Below are 10,693 nucleotides of genomic sequence, written 5' to 3' on the forward strand. Positions count from 1 at the left end.
GATGAGTAGACCTTGTGACTGCAGCCCCTACCAACTGTGCCCAGTAATGAACGCCACTTAGATTTTCAAAGCCACTTAGATCTTCATCTTTTGCTGTCTTGATCCAAAATTTAGGTGATTTTTATACACGCCACAGAGCATAGTAGGAAGGTAATTGCATAATTGTATCATGCAGTATACATGTCTGGAAGCATTCACACTTGTTATGTTTCTCCACTTATTCAGTTCTCATGTATTCAAACTCAGGACCCACCAGTGCATTTGAAGTGTTACTGCACACTTCTATAACCTAAGAATAACTTAGTTGACACTGTAGTCCATATAGTTACTGAAAAAGCAAACTTAGTATGTAACAAGATTTTAAGGGGATAATTTGACACACCTATATATTTTTTGTTCACATGAAAACAGCTGGAACAGTCATCAGAACATAAACAACATGTAGTTACAATTTTTTTTTTTGCTGAGGAGCACTATCTATACGCATCATAAGAGCTGCAGCTGCTAGGACTAGTATTGACTAGTATGTCTGCATCTCACTAAAACAGTCTTTCAACACACCTCTCACTGCAGTGTTTGTTTGTTAGTCCTGCCATAATACACCACATTCAGCTTGTCATATCCTTAATGAATACGGTCTGATAAGTTAGAGCAGGTGAATGAACAGAGTTTGTTTAAAGAAATCTCAGTGAATTTTGAATAAGGGCTATTTAAGGTGAGAGCAATGCTGCTAATATGTTCGATATCTTCAGTTTTGAAGTCATTTTAGTTGTTCATGCAGGTGATCGCAATCCTTACTGTAAATCCATCCTGCAAACGTCCACACTCTTTGTGGAATACCCCCATGGAAAAAGAAATATTATATTTAAAAGCTGAGAGAGAGAGAGAGAGAGAGAGAGAGAGAGAGTAAGAAGGAAAATTCTCCTCTCATTGTTGCCACAATAAAGAGTTGTAGATCATAGGATTAGGGTGCAGGATTAGTGTGCAGACTGATTACTCAGATGATGTTCCTGCTGATAACTTTCTCAGATTACTCAACAAACAAGAACGTTTAATACTGCAGCAACTTTCAACATGGAAACCAGGGAAAAAGAGAATGAGAAAATATAGTTATAAACCAAGTCCATATGAGAATGTATACCTGGATATGCTAAGCTTGTTTTACAATTTGTGGCAGCAGTACAAACTCATTAATTTTGCTGTTTATTCATTTATCTAATTTAATTTATTAATTTATTTTGATAAAGGTATGTCTCAACTAGAGTATCAATATAATAATTTTATAAGATTGTATATTTTGAATGAATAGAAATGTGAATTTCAGTTAGGGAGATTATAGCACCCCTTATCCATTAACCTTTCATCCGGACAGAATGTTCCAGACCCAAGTTGTCTTAAGCACTGCATATATCATATATAGCATCGCTGTATTTTCCTCCGGGATGTGCCTTTCTCTGTTAAAAGGTAACTCATATCTGTCACCACATTTCAGCATTCGCTGAATCATTGCCTCTATTGCCACGGCAACCAAAGCAAGGTTTCTGTGTGTGACGGACATGGAATTCTCAGGAGCTCCTACAGAGCTAATGTAAGATCCCAGCCATGATATTTCTGGCAGCAGATTTGCATCATTCTCTGTGGTAGATGCAGGCTATATTTAGCAGCAATCCATATTGTGACCTGTTTTATATCTTCTTTGAGTAGTCAGCTTTGATTTTGCACTGAATGTAGCTGTATAAGCATGCGTCTGCAGGAATGGTTTAGGTTTAGAACTACTGCATTTTGCAATAATCCATGGTTACATCCCTTGCACAGCAGCCTAAATCATCATCTTCATGACATTGCATATTAACACCATCAGTAAACAAATCGTCTGATGTATCGTGTTTCAAAGATGTGTTACATTTATTTATCTTAAATCTCTTTTAAATGGAGTCAGACAACAATTTGCTATTATGTAACCACTTTATATACACCTGACCTTGAACAAGTTTAGTAAAGCTCTTAGCTGTAGCTTATGGGTCATTTCAGGACATTGTGCTTGTATTATTGTGCCACCTACTGTCAGCAATTTGTCTAGTTATGAAGCTTTCTGACAGTAGGTGGTGCAAATGCGTTTATGCAAATGAGCTGGGGAATGTAGGAGATGCAAGGAAACACTTTTGGAATTGACTAAATCTCATTCAAAAATTGTGGCAAATAAGTGTTTCTGAGTTATAGTTCTTCACTGCTTTTTCAAACGCATCTGTTTCAAACTCATGAACACCTGCTACACAGTTGAGTCAGGCTTGCTAACAAACACATACATATGGTACAAATGTGCAAGGAGACTGTGTCTAAAAACTACGATGGCATTGTTTCAAAGGCTACTTTTTACTTGAACACTGCTATATAACATTGACATAACCATGCCATAAACATGTTAAATATGTCATATGCTGACATGTGTTATCATGACAGATTTGTTAACTAATATTATAATATATCATGACAGATAACCAAAATCAATGGACAATTAGTTTCTAGATGCTTTATGACAAGGTTGACATTTGTATTCACATTCTAGTGTGAAATATACAAAATTCCCAGTATAGGACCTGAAATTAGACGTCAGAGCAGTGGAACAGTGTTCTTTTTTCTTTTTCAGAAAACAAAAGAAAGAACAACAAAACAAAATAAATCTTCAAGTCTCAGCTTACAGCTGTGCAACACAAGAGTGAGCATTTTCCTCAAGAATGGGTTCGTTGTTCCGTTACACACTACAAAATGTTAAGAATTCAATATATTGCTTATTGTAAGCATATGAAAACTATATAATGAAACTATTAGGATTTTTATAGTAAGTAAGTGAACTTTGTACATAGTCTTGCAGTCTTTTCACAAGAACTGTTTGCGTGACAAGAGATATAGATTTTTAGCTGGTTCGTAGTGAGGTTTGTATTTACAGTAAACTGCATTCTGCCAGTATTAAGTGATGTTTAAGCAACACTTTCTTGTGATCTTAGAGATTGGGGGGAATCCGTTTTTTGTCAAGGGCACCAGCACCCTATAATATAAGAACATGTCCATCTTATTCACTTACTATAATGTAGTAGAATGCTTTTGGTAGGAGTGGGAATTGCTACAGGCAGCATGATACTTCAGCCACAACATGACTGTACTGCAATATTTAAGGATATGCTAACGGGTATGTGGTACTGCTACATATTGCAATGAGGCATATTGAGACATATTGGCAATTACGCAAATTATGCCTCCAAAAGAAATGTTCTGTTTTGTCTAATGAAGTCTGCATTCTGTTCAGCTCACTTTTCTACTTTTTACAAAACAGAATTGTCAAGTAGACAAAACAAATCAATATTCAAAAATACATTATTTATATTTATATAAATATTTTATATTTATATTTAGCAGATGCTTGTATAAATATAAAAACAGGCTCATTCTTACATATTTAACAAATGCTTTTATTTTATTTACTCTGATCTCACTACTGAGCATTATTTTTCTATAATACTAGCATTTCTGGGCCCTGTTTGAATATTGCTGCTTGAACCCCGTTCTCCCAGGTTCAGGGAGAACCTGGGAGATCCACTACATCATCCGATCATAACAATGATGTCACTGATGAAAACCTTGGTGTCACCAGAATGACACAGCTCCATCTTACAGTCTAAAACAAAAAATGCATTTTGGTCATATATTAGTCTAATAACGGACTTGACAAATGTTAAACATATTTGTGATTAAATGATTCAATATCAATACCTGCAACAATACTGTAATATTTTTATAGCCCAGATAATTTGATATTATGCTGTATCTTTTCTCCCATACCAAGTATCGTCCAGTGTTGTCATGTTCCTAACGTAAAATAGAAAATAAGAAATATTTATTATCATACCCAGCACTCAAAAGCTGATGCAAATGTAAGAGATTTGTAAAATGTAAATTGTAGATTTATGAGAATTTGCAAATGCATGTATGAAAAATGTATAAATAACTACACAGGCAATAACAGAGGAGCAAACCCTATTAGCGTAATGGGTAAAGCTATTCATTACAATAAATTGACCCACTTAAATGCTTAAAATATATAAATTATCCATGATTTGATGTTAATCTGCAGATAAAAACACAATTTACTGCAGTCAGAAAGAACAGAGAGCACAAAAGCCAACTCTCAAAATATATTGCATATCTTTGGAACAGTACCTTTGCAGTCCTTTACATTGTCCTCAGTGAAATTGACCTCACTAGCACACCAATGACTTTGACCATGCAGTACACTGCACTATTTTTGTGCCCTTTCAGATTCAATCCTCAGTGTAGACATCTGCTGGCTGCTTCAGTTTACTGTACAGCAAATGCTTGTCAAGTTGCAGTTTTTAATGTGTTTAATAATAGTTCAGAAAGGGCACAATATTGTACAGTTTTGCCAGGCATAATGAAGGCATAATGAATGCTTAATGATTTCTGGGAACTGTAAAAATTTTTATTTAATACAGTCTTGTATTTAAACTCATAGGTCTGCGCTTCAGCAGCTAGACAGTGTTCAATAAAGCTGTTGGATGTCATGATGACGATGTGAAATTAGGAATAAATTATTAATTAACATAGTGTGCCTCTGATTTAATTAAAAGCATTTTTCTGGGTAAACAGAAATCTAACCTTCAACCCTCTTCTACCACTGTGGTGGTACCCTCAGGGGTACATCCAAATACCTCTAGTAAGGGAACATAACTGTACCAGAATCCATTGAAGTTATATTTTCTAAACTGTACTGACTCCACACACCCCGACTCGTCTCTGGACTTTTTGTTGTTCTGATTTAAAATGTTTGGTTATGAAAAGGTACAAATATTTACATTTCCACTAGGAAAAACTCATGTAAGTTGGACCTTAAAAACACTGCTGTACCTTTGAGGGTACATTTACTTTGTTTGTACCTTGATGAATGAAACGTATACCTGCATAGTATGTTTATTTCTAACAGTGTTGGAACTGAGCTACAAGGACTAGTGGTTAAGACATTCCCCTATGAAATGGGACAACCCTCAAATACAAAAAAATTACATTATAAACAGGCTACTATCAGTGCTCTGTAGGTTACTCTGCCAGTCTGCAGTGATAGCAAAAGAGGGTAAAGTTCAGCAACCTCACTGCTGGGCTGTAGTTACATTTAGGGAACCATATGCCTTCACAGAGGGGGATAGAACAATTATGTATTATTATTATTATTATTTATTAGCTGAAGTCAACTATTCGCTAGCTTCTTGCTTGAATTTTCGAATTCCACCTTAAATAGAAAAAACCTAGATGTGAACACAAAAAACTGAGTGGTACAGCTAAGTGGTAGGATGCTGGGATTAGGCCTAAGTAGCTTCCAATTTTGAGCTCAAATATTACTCACCACTGCCCTCTAAAGGAATCAGAACACCAAGTTCGAACTTCAGTTCTTTATGAAATACCCATGTTGTGTCCCAATAAATGTACTTTCTGCTTTTTTTTAGTTACATCAATTTGCCTCAGCTTGGCTGTCAGGGTGGCAAAATTAGGCACAAAATTGGCAAAGACGACATCAGTGGAGAAAAAAAAAACTTACAAGGTACAGTAATATTAAATAATTTTATTGCAGGAGGTTACAAACTTTCAAGGCTTATTTGGTATGAGATTGACAAAAAATGACCAAACTTTTTGATGAATTAATTAATCCATCCATCCATCCATCCATTATCTTCCGCTTCTCCGGGGTTCGGGTCGCGGGGGCAGCATCCTAAGCAATGAAGCCCAGACCTCCCTTTCCCCAGCCACTTCCACCAGCTCTCCAAGGGGGATTCCGAGGCGCTCCCAGGCCAGCTGGGCGATATAGTCGCGCCAGCGTATCCTGGGTCTTCCCCGGGGTCTCCTCCCAGGTGGACTCGCCTCTGACACCTCCCGAGGGAGGCGTCCAGGAGGCATCCTAACCAGATGCCCGAACCACCTCAGCTGGCTCCTCTCGACGTGAAGAAGCAGCGGCTCTACTCCGAGTCCCTCCCGGATGACTGAACTTCTCACCCTATCTCTAAGGGAGAGTCCAGACACCCTGCGGAGGAAACTCATTTCGGCCGCTTGTATTCGCGATCTTATTCTTTCGGTCATTACCCAAAGCTCATGACCATAGGTGAGGGTGGGAACGTAGATCGACCAGTAAATCGAGAGCCTTGCCTTATGGCTCAGCTCTTTCTTTACCACAACAGACCGGTAAAGAGCCCGCATCACTGCTGACCCAGCACCAATCCACCTGTCAATCTCCCGCTCCCTTGTACCATCACTCGTGAACAAGACCCCGAGATACTTGAACTCCTCCACTTGAGGCAAGAGCCTACCCCCGACCCAGAGAGGGCTCTCCACCCTTTTCCGCCTGAGAACCATGGCCTCGGATTTAGAGGTACTGATTCTCATCCCAGCCGCTTCACACTCGGCTGCAAACCGATCCAGCAAAAGCTGAAGTTCACGGCCTGATGTCCCCAATATGACCACATCATCTGCAAACAGCAGCGATGTGACCCTGAGGTCACCAAACCGGACACCCTCCATCCCTTGACTGTGCCTAGAAATTCTATCCATAAAAATTATGAATAGAATCGGTGACAAAGGGCAGCCCTGACGGAGTCCAACTCTCACTGGGAACAAGTCTGACTTACTGCCGGCTATGCGAACCAAACTCCAGCTTTGTTTGTACAGGGCCTGAATGGCTCGTAGCAAAGAGCCATGTACCCCGTACTCCCGAAGCACCTCCCACAGAATACCCCGGGGAACACAGTCGAATGCCTTCTCCAGATCCACAAAGCACATGTGGACTGGTTGGGCAAACTCCCATGAACCCTCCAGAATCCTGGAGAGGGTGAAGAGTTGGTCCAGTGTTCCACGACCAGGGCGGAACCCGCACTGTTCCTCCTGGATCCGAGGTTCGACTATAAGCCGGACTCTCTTCTCCAGTACCCCTGCATAGACCTTGCCAGGGAGGCTGAGGAGTGTGATTCCCCTGTAGTTGGAACACACCCTCCGGTCCCCTTTTTTAAAAAGAGGCACCACCACCCCAGTCTGCCAATCCAGTGGCACCGCCCCCGATGTCCACGCAATGTTGAAAAGGCGTGTCAGCCAAGACAGCCCCACAACATCCAGAGCCTTGAGGAACTCAGGGCGGATCTCATCCACCCCTGGAGCCTTGCCACCAAGGAGCTTCTTAACTACCTTAGCGACTTCGGCCTCAGTAATGGTCAAGCCTATTCCCATGTCCCCAGACTCAGCCTCCTCACTGGAGAACGTGTCGGTGGGATTGAGAAGGTCCTCAAAGTATTCCTTCCACCGCCCAATGACGTCTTCAGTCGAAGTCAGCAGCACACCATCTCCACTATATACAGTGCTAGTGGCACACTGCTTTCCCCTTCTGAGTCGCCTGACGGTTTGCCAGAATCTTTTCGGAGCCAACTTAAAGTCACTTTCCAAGGCCTCACCAAACTCCTCCCATACACGGGTTTTTGCCTTGGTGACAACTGAAGCCGCAGATCGCTTGGCCTGTCGATACCTGCCAGCTACCTCTGGTGTCCCACAGGCCAACCATGCCCGGTAGGACTCCTTCTTCAGCTTGACGGCATCTCTCACCTGGGGTGTCCACCACCGGGTTCGATGATTACCGCCACGACAGGCACCAACTACCTTACGGCCACAGCTACAGTCAGCCGCTTCAGCAATGGAGGAACGGAACATGGCCCATTCTGAGTCAATGTCCCCCACCTCCCCCGATATCTGGTCAAAGTTCTGACGGAGGTGGGAGTTGAACATCAATCTGACAGGTTCTTCTGCTAGATGTTCCCAGCAAACCCTCACTATACGTTTGGGCTTGCCTGGTCTGACCGGCATCTTCCCCCACCACCTGATCCAACTCACCACCAGGTGGTGATCAGTTGACAGCTCAGCTCCTCTCTTTACCCGAGTGTCCAAAACACATGGCCGCAAGTCCGATGACACGACTACAAAGTCAATCATTGAACTGCGGCCTAGGGTGTCCTGGTGCCATGTGCACTTATGGACATCCTTGTGTTCAAACATGGTGTTCGTGATGGACAAACTGTGGTTTGCGCAGAAGTCCAAAAACTGAACACCACTCGGGTTCAGATCAGAGAGGCCATTCCTCCCAATCACACCCCTCCAGGTCTCACTGTCATTGCCCACGTGAGCGTTGAAGTCCCCCAGTAGGACAATAGAGTCTCCAGGAGGAGCACTTTCAAGCACCCTTCCCAAGGACTCTAAGAAGGCTGGGTACTCTGAACTGCTGTTCGGTGCATAAGCACAGACAACAGTCAGGACCCGTTCCCCAACCCGAAGGCGTAGGGAAGCTACCCTCTCGTCCACCGGAGAAAACCCCAACATACAGACACCGAGTCGAGGGGCTATGAGAAAGCCCACACCTGCCCGCCGCCTCTCACCATGGGCAACTCCAGAAAAGAATAAAGTCCAGCCCCTCTCAAGGAGATTGGACCCAGAGCCCAAGCTGTGTGTTGAGGTGAGCCCTACTATATCTAGCCGGTATCTCTCAACCTCGCGCACCAACTCAGGCTCCTTCCCCGCCAGTGAGGTAACGTTCCAAGTTCCAAAAGCCAGTTTCAGCAACCGAGGATCAGAACGCCAAGGCCCACGCCTTCGGACACTGCCCGATCCACAACGCACCGAACCCCTACTACTGCCCCTCCCATTGGTGGTGGGTCGATGGGAGGGGGGACTCATGTAACTCCTTCGGGCTGGGCCCGGCCGGGCACCATGAGTAAATGCCCGGCCACCAGACGCTCGCTGGCGAGCCCCTCCCCCAGGCCTGGCTCCAGGGTGGGGCCCCGGTAACCCTGTTCCGGGCAGGGTACACAAGTCCAGTTTTTGTGTCTTCATAGGGGTTATTATGGATCACACTTTGTCTGACCTGTCACCTAGGACCAGTTTGCCATGGGAGACCCTACCAGGAGCTTTTGCTCCAGACAACATAGCTCCTAAGATCATTCAAGCACGCAAACCCCTCCACCACGATAAGGTGGTGATCCAAGGAGAGGGAATTAATTAATTTAATATTAAATTTTTATTATTTATAACATAGGCAGGTATGTTCATTCTGCTGTAAGGTTTTTGTTATTTCCCCATTAGCCGTGAGAATTGTATCCTTGCATCCCTTTTAGCTCTTGCCAACAAGTAAAAGCCAGTAATCTTGTCTGGTCTCTAGCTTGTCATTTTTGCTTTTTTCTCTCTTCTTTGCTTATTCTGACAGCATCTTCTCCAGTCTCTTGGCAGCCTCTGCCATGATGTCCTTACTGGAAATACTGAGCTAGCTAAAGACCCACAAATCTTGGTTGGTGTGCGATGTGATGCTGTAAAGCGTTATGCAGTTCTTGAGAGAGGCGCATCAATGCCCACTTCTCCAAAGTTACATAGCACTATAGGCATTGCAAACCCATAGTGGAAACGACAAAACACCATTCTCCCTATGATAAGACAGTGTACCATCAAAATGATATTAAAGCTGTTATTATAAGGTAAAACTGTTACATAATGTTGCTTTAAAGAATTGTGATTAGCTGGAATGATTGCAATCAGGCAATCATGTAAGAACTGTGACAGGCCTACTAATAAATATGCAGATTTCTCCTTTAATTGTAGACCAACAAAAATAAATAATTATTTGAAAGCTCTTTATTGTCATAGTGATGTATGTTTGTTTCACACGCAACACTGGAACGAGGAGTAGTCATGTTTAAGCATGTTTTACAGGCAGTTAAGAATAGAGTAGTTTTTGAGCTGTACATGTGTGCACATTGTAACTGGGTCTTTAATTAAATACTTAAGTTGCCCAGTCTACATGTGGGAGAGCAGAGTTTGAGCCTGGTCAGGGGAAAGCACTTTGTTCTTGTAATTCCCACTGATCTAATTACATCAGCCTGGTGCTGCATATGTGAGGAAATATTATCCATTCTGTCATTGCAGCATTTAATGGTGTGTTTATCATGGAAACTCACTGTGATATCAATAAAAATGTTTTTACTATGCAGATGTAGGCATGAACCGATGTATTTCAAATTTAGAAGGGTTAGACAACGTGACAGACCAGACAGCTAGTAAACCACCAACACATGCTTAAAAACAAAGGTGCTACCTTTTGTTTTCCCATTGATAGTTCTTTAACAAACCTTTTTATAAATGACACATGAACATGAATAACCTTTTCCAAAGTACTAACAATCTATAACATACAGGGTCATTACCAATTAAAGCATTTTCCTAGAATTCTTCGTATTAGCCAAAAATCACTCAGAAACTGGCCTTTTAAGGAGTGCAGTTCCATTATTGAGTAGCTTTGCATGGATGCCAAGACATTGAATGGCTCCTTGTCATAAGGTGATTAAATTAGCCAACTATCACATTATCACTGTAAGCACTTCAGTACTTCCACATAAACTTTTACTGTCTCTGCATTGTTAAGAGCCACTTCAAAAGATATCTTTACTTTCTGGGGAAATAAACAAATAATTCTGCCACCAATACAAAAGATAATTCTGATTTATGCCTCAAGTAGCATCCCCAAACAAAAAGGCTCGTTTGAAAGTCCCTTGTAAAAGATGCTTAAGAAAACAATTGATGGTGATGAAAAGAACTGACGTCACTTAACCAC

This window comes from Pygocentrus nattereri, chromosome 12 (assembly GCF_015220715.1).
Source record: "Pygocentrus nattereri isolate fPygNat1 chromosome 12, fPygNat1.pri, whole genome shotgun sequence".
Taxonomy (NCBI): Eukaryota; Metazoa; Chordata; class Actinopteri; order Characiformes; family Serrasalmidae; genus Pygocentrus; species Pygocentrus nattereri.